Consider the following 5834-nt stretch of genomic DNA (forward strand, 5'->3'; position numbering starts at 1 on the left):
GGGGGGGGAGGAGGGGGGGACAGGCGGTGGTCGCGGCTCGTGCCCACCGCACCGAGGCTCCAGTACGGCCTCAGTTCAGTCCCCCGGCTCTGGCAGCGCAGCAGTAGACAGAGGCAGCGCAGCAGCAGGGCCTGCCCAACACAGATCGCAGCACACCGAGCGCGCCGAGCCGAGCGCGCCGACCCCTCGTCCCGTCTCTTCCCACGCTCCGGTGCGTCCCGCGTCCCGTTCCCCGCGTCCTGGCCCGGCCGGGCCGCAGCGCAGCGCCCCCCGCGGCCCGTCTGGTCCCCGTCCAGTCGGCGGACAACTCGCGGAGGTGCTGGAGCAGGTACTCGCACGAGCGTCGCGCAGCCTGACATGGTGTTAACGCCGTCACCACTGCCCGGGACCCGAGTCCAAGCCAAGAACATTGCTATTTAGGAGGCCCCGGTGTCGATTCGAAGTTACTGCGAGGTTACAAGAGCTACAAGGACAGCCGCAGGTGAATAGGAACACTATCCAGAATCAGGTGGGTGCTGAAGGAGCGCAGGTCACTCTGCTGGTGTGAGGTGCGGGATGGTGGGCCGGCGTCTGCCTAAGGAACGCAAACGCAAAACAAGTTTGGCACCTCGTGTGAGGTCTGTTATTTGTCGTTGTTTTTTCTTTTTTTTTTTTCTTTCTTTCTCAATGAAATGCGTGGGAACTTATTAAGGGCCGTGAGGGAAGGTTACAGCTGGAGTCAAGGGCGAAGTTAAAGGTCAGACACTGCATCTCTAATGGAAACCTCCCCCAAGCTAACCAGGGGGGGGGGGGATTTGCTCTTTGTATTATTTCGGAGGGAGTGACGATCCGCTGGGAGCTTGTCGGACGTACGGTGGGTGGATTGATAGCGTCGAGCAATAATAACCGTTATGTTTGGAGTTGCGCGAACGCGCGGAATTCAAACAAATTTGACCTTACACTGTGAAAAATATCGTAGTAAATTTACAAAAAAAATTGTCAACTCGAATTATTATTTAAGTTGTAAATTTACTAGAGCACATTTTTTGCTCGCCAATGCATTTCAAGTCGATATTTACTGCATGTATTTTTACCATTACAAATTGTAATTTTACAACTTGTGTCAAGGAAAATTTTCCTGTAAACATACCTACTATTTTTCACAGTGTATATTTCAGATCGAACACCCCAATGAGAACATGTTTGGTCACTTTGTCGTTTTGATGTCTTCGACGTTTAAGGTGACATCCCGCGAACCAAAATTTTGACTACTTCACGTCATTTTGATGTGCCTGTGACTATCCTGCCTCCTAGGGACTGATCGATTGCCGGCTATTATTTGTTCGTTGACACCTACCATACCGACGCATGCTTAAACTGCCTAAAAAGTCCCAAAACAAAACATCTGTCACTGTGAAATTGTAAAGACAGCATTGAACTCGGAAATGTGAGAATCTGTTTCCGTCCTTCGGTATACAACGCTGTATATATATATATATAACAATTTTGAGAAGAGTACAGGCCTCGAATAAATCTTTCTCACCGTAAACCTATACGGTACAAGAAGATAGAGAGTGTTCTCAATTTAAAACAGAGTTTTAAAACCTTTGATGTATACAAAAACAAAATTATCCTTTCCTATTTATGAATATTAGGTTGCTGGCCCTCCTGAATAGAAAGAACAGGGTGGGCGCAGGGCGGGGCGGCGCAGGGTCGTGGGGCGACACTGCTTGCGCCACATCCTCATTAAGCCCGGTGCACCGGTGCCCTTAGTCCGCCGGCAGTTCCTCCGCGCAGCACGTTCATGGCCACCTGTTTCTCCACGGAGCTCTGGCAGAGCACAAAAGCAACGCCTCTGTTCTTCTTTTCTTTTCAAAGCGAATTGATAGGAACGAACTGCAAAAAAATACCCAAAAGTGCAACACTATCGATCCGCTAGTAAAAGAGAAGAAGACAAAAAAGAGCAAATACCTTCGTAGTAAATAATGAGCAGCGAAAATGGGCGTTTCTCTCCATTTTCCGTCTCGCTGCATCGCGCCCCGCGGAAACAAGCTACAAACACTTCTCCTCGCCTCGCCATAAGGAAAGGGGAGGAAAGTGGTATCGAAAGCGAGGACGATGCAATGATTGGCTGGGCCGCCAGCTCACCTGTGATTGGGCCTGTCACGCTCGGGCGCCGGCCGACGGCGACGCGACGCTGGCGCGACTGTCTTTCTTTTTCGCGAGATCACCACGCCGCGTGCACCTCCAGAGTAAACAAGCAGGCCCGCCCCTCTACGGATTCAGAACTTGCAGTTTTGGACGGTACCTCCTCTGTCATTTTTCGATTAGAGGCCTTTCTTGTACGTCTTATGTACAGCGTTGTCCTTTTTTGGGGAATTTTCGTCCAAAAAGCACCTCCAGCGCCCAAACGGTGAGAGAGGGAGCCAAACGGACAAAATTTGAGTGCGAAGGCTTCTACTTTCACGTTTTACCCCTTTTTTTACCCCTTAGGAGAGCACTTTTAAAAATATCTAACTTTTTGACCTTCCTCTTTCTTTTTGATACCCCTTTCAACTCCTTAAGGACGGTTGCCAGGATTTGCCGTATGCGTTTCATTTTCTAGGAGTGAACCGATACCCTGTACCCTGAAAATTTGAAGTCTTTATTGAAGACTTCGGTATAGACTTCACCACTAAACCATTTTTCAGGGACAATGGTCGTTAATTGTTTCTTGGCCCGTGCCGCGGCCTCCCGCTAGGGAAAGGCTGTCAGCAGGGGGCAGAGCATTATGCCAGTGTTGCAGTTTGTTATCAGCAAACGGCTAACAATTCGTGTCCACCTCGCTTGACGGCCCCCAGCCCACACGGGAGGTCAAGGAGCGGGTTGTTGTGGGGGCCTTGACCTAAGTAAAGTAGTGTTGCTGCTGGCCCTACTTTTCGGGGATTGTCTGCTTTGTACAATGCCACCGGCCCCTGCAGGGCGCTATTTGTAGAGCCTGAGCTCCACGTGTTCGTTCCCACACGTGTCTGAGGCCCGGCGCCGGACAGAACGGGGAGTCTCGCCCATGAAGATCGTTGTCCTCAACTCACTTCTCACGCTTTGTCTTCGACCTTTTTAGACAGTCCCTAGTGCTGTCTCTACCCGAAGGTAAAAGTTTCCTATTTTGACAAATATTGCCGGTTCTCGTTTTCCAGTTTTGATAAAGATCGTCGATTGACATGCCAGATCCAGTTTGGATAAACCGATTGACGTTGATAAAGATCTGTTTGACTATAATATTATATCTTGGGAGGCTGTGGGGGAAGGCTTTCCGTTTGGTCTCCGTCGGCCTTTTTGTGTTTTACTCGTTCTTTACCTCCACTCTCACTTCCCTCTTGGAGGTGGGAGAACGAGTATGGTGCTTGGTCTGGTGTAAATAGACCCCCGATTCATCTCCGTAACCACAACACCTACATTCATGAGAATAGTACCAAAATGTAGGTTTCGGTCCCCTAACCAGTCAATAATAGAGGTGTTTTTCGAGTTATTGCGCAAAATTTAAAGAAATTTCAGAAATGAAGCCGAGTAAATCGGCCGGCGAGCGTCCGCCGTGGGGCGGTTTTTCTACACGAAAAAAAATCGCAACAACGCGGACTTTAACCTAAAATTTTTTTTAGGAACAACTGTAAATGTCATTGTTAATGATTTCCTGACTAAAAATAACCGTTTTACCCCATTTTATTGTATTGATAGTGTGTATAAACTCTAAGTTGGGAAAAGATTCTAAGTCGACGAGGTTAATCATGCACATGCGTGAAAAACGCCATCTATATTGACTAAAGAGGGAACTACTGCGGCCCAGCCGCAGTTCTACTTCAGCTCCAATAGAGCGCAGCACAATTTGTGGCAGGTGTTTTGTTCTGTTTGAATTCCTCGATAGAGGCCAGGCCAGATCTAAACTACACCATAGCAAGCATATGTAAAGAACGAGATTGATATCAAACATCTCTGATGATCTGTCTTTCTTCTTGTATTTTCTTCTCGTTGTTTCTCGACGACGGGGAAATCACTTGCGAAATAGTTCCTACACCTTCCCCCGAAATAAAGGCGAAATGAAGGCGAAATACAGCGAAACAGACCCGAAATAGACGCGAAATAGTCGGTAAAATAGTCGCGAAATACCTCCGAAATACTGTGAAATACCGCGAAATACCCTGAAATAATCAGAAATAGGCGAGAAATATACGAAATGGCAGGAGAAATACCACGAAATAATCCGTACGCTACGCCCCCAAGTGATTTCCCCCTCGTTTCTCGACAACTTGAAAAAATTCTCCCCTTAAACATCGAGCAATAATCTTTAATTCTCAAAGGATTTTCGCCGAATAGTCTTTTGGCTTCGGCTGTCCTCTACTCTTCCTCGGCTCGGAGAGTAAGCATAGGCGGCGCAGTGCGTGGCGGGGCGGGGCGGGGTGGGCACGTGGCGGGGCAGATGTGTCGTGCCGATGCGACACGCTCGGTGCGGTGTGATGATGGCCGTGATGATTCATTCGGGGGCTCCCGGCACGAGCCAAGCACGGGGCCCTCACGGAGACACAAGGGGACTGGCCTTCTGGGCTGGGTCAATGCCTTATGGTGAGGTGAGGACCGCGACAGCAACCTCACAACAAAGCGCTCTGCTGCAGCCGGGGGGGGGGGGGGGCAGTCTGTAGTGGTCCCACAGACACCCCTTTCACACTCACGTGTGGCGCTTCACATGATTCGGCCCGTTTGGCACGCTATTGTGCTAGGAAGAGAGGCGTCTATTAGCCCCCCCCCCCTTTTTCCTCTCATTTTGCCCTCTTTTGGGCTCTATCCCATCCCTCCTACTAACGCCCGCAACTTTACAGAGTTTACCGCAAGAAAGAGGAGGGGAAGCGGACGAACTGACAGAGGCGCGAGCGATAAACGTCTTCGGGGCAGTAACGGTAAAGTTCACAAAAGTAATCGTCGTCCTGCCCGTCAGGCCCCGCTGCTCACGACCGCTTCTTCTTCGGGTCCGCCTGTTTCTCAAGCATCGACGAAATCCCAATCGTTCATCATTACGCGTGAAATCAGACCGCTAAAAGACGTGCATAAATCGGTACAAAAGATCTTCTTTGAAAGAAGACGGGGTAGGTTTTATTATACACGCTCTAAAGTTACGAGTTACGTGAGAGATTCCGCCACTCGACACGCGTTGGAAAACAAAAGTGCATGTGCAGAAAAAAATGCAGCCGTAATTAAATGCTTGATAACTAGCAGCCACGGCGAGAGCCACGGTGACACCACCAACAAGCTCACATGCCAAGAAAAAACGAATCGGTCAGGTCAGAGATGGTTCAGAATGCTGTTGCACCTTTAAAAACGTCTACAATATTTTTAATTTCTCCTGAGAAATTGAATTTATAGTATTTTAACTGTAGTAAATTTGTTTCTAAAATCTTTTTAATTTTTCAAATTATGAGAACTATACTTTTTGTCGCTAAGTAGGGTGAACCTGTCACAAAAGACCCCGCAATGCCAAGCCGCCGCAGACCATACCGTCACTACAGCATGACTGTCGCAGTCACGGTGACGGTGCGCGCCAGCCGTGTGACAGGCCAGACAGTCGCTCCGTTACTGGCGTTACTGCAGGTCCCCCGTGCTGGTCCGATCGCCACCACCACCGGTGGATGCGGTTTTGGCTTCAACTTCAAAAAGTGAAATGACGACTGCTTGTGCGGCTTGTTCGCTTGCTCATAGCGGATTGGAGCCACCCATCTCTCGGGTCACGAAGTGAGGCCGGCTCCGGCCGGGACCCTCTAAACTTGTTTCTGGCGCTTCCCCCTGCCGCTGCAGGCCCTGCTGCTGCAGGGCACCCGTGACCGTGAATG

General features: G+C 49.6%; 1 protein-coding gene across 4 annotated transcripts in view; it reads left to right on the top strand.

Annotated features, from left to right (window-relative positions):
* The first annotated feature begins 79 nt into the window (after window positions 1–79).
* Window positions 80–5834, top strand: part of LOC113213288 (trithorax group protein osa-like) — a 16125-nt gene continuing 10370 nt past the window's right edge. For 3 of the 4 annotated variants that reach the window (XM_026432305.2, XM_026432307.2, XM_026432306.2), the window contains exon 1: window positions 80–508. The gene's annotated coding sequence lies outside the window, so the exon portion shown is untranslated. The remainder of the gene's footprint in view (window positions 509–5834) is intronic. The other variant, XM_052266562.1, reaches the window with a different exon arrangement.

The sequence above is a fragment of the Frankliniella occidentalis genome, unplaced genomic scaffold, assembly GCF_000697945.3.
Source record: "Frankliniella occidentalis isolate FOCC.00 unplaced genomic scaffold, Focc_3.1 Scaffold40, whole genome shotgun sequence".
NCBI lineage: Eukaryota > Metazoa > Arthropoda > Insecta > Thysanoptera > Thripidae > Frankliniella > Frankliniella occidentalis.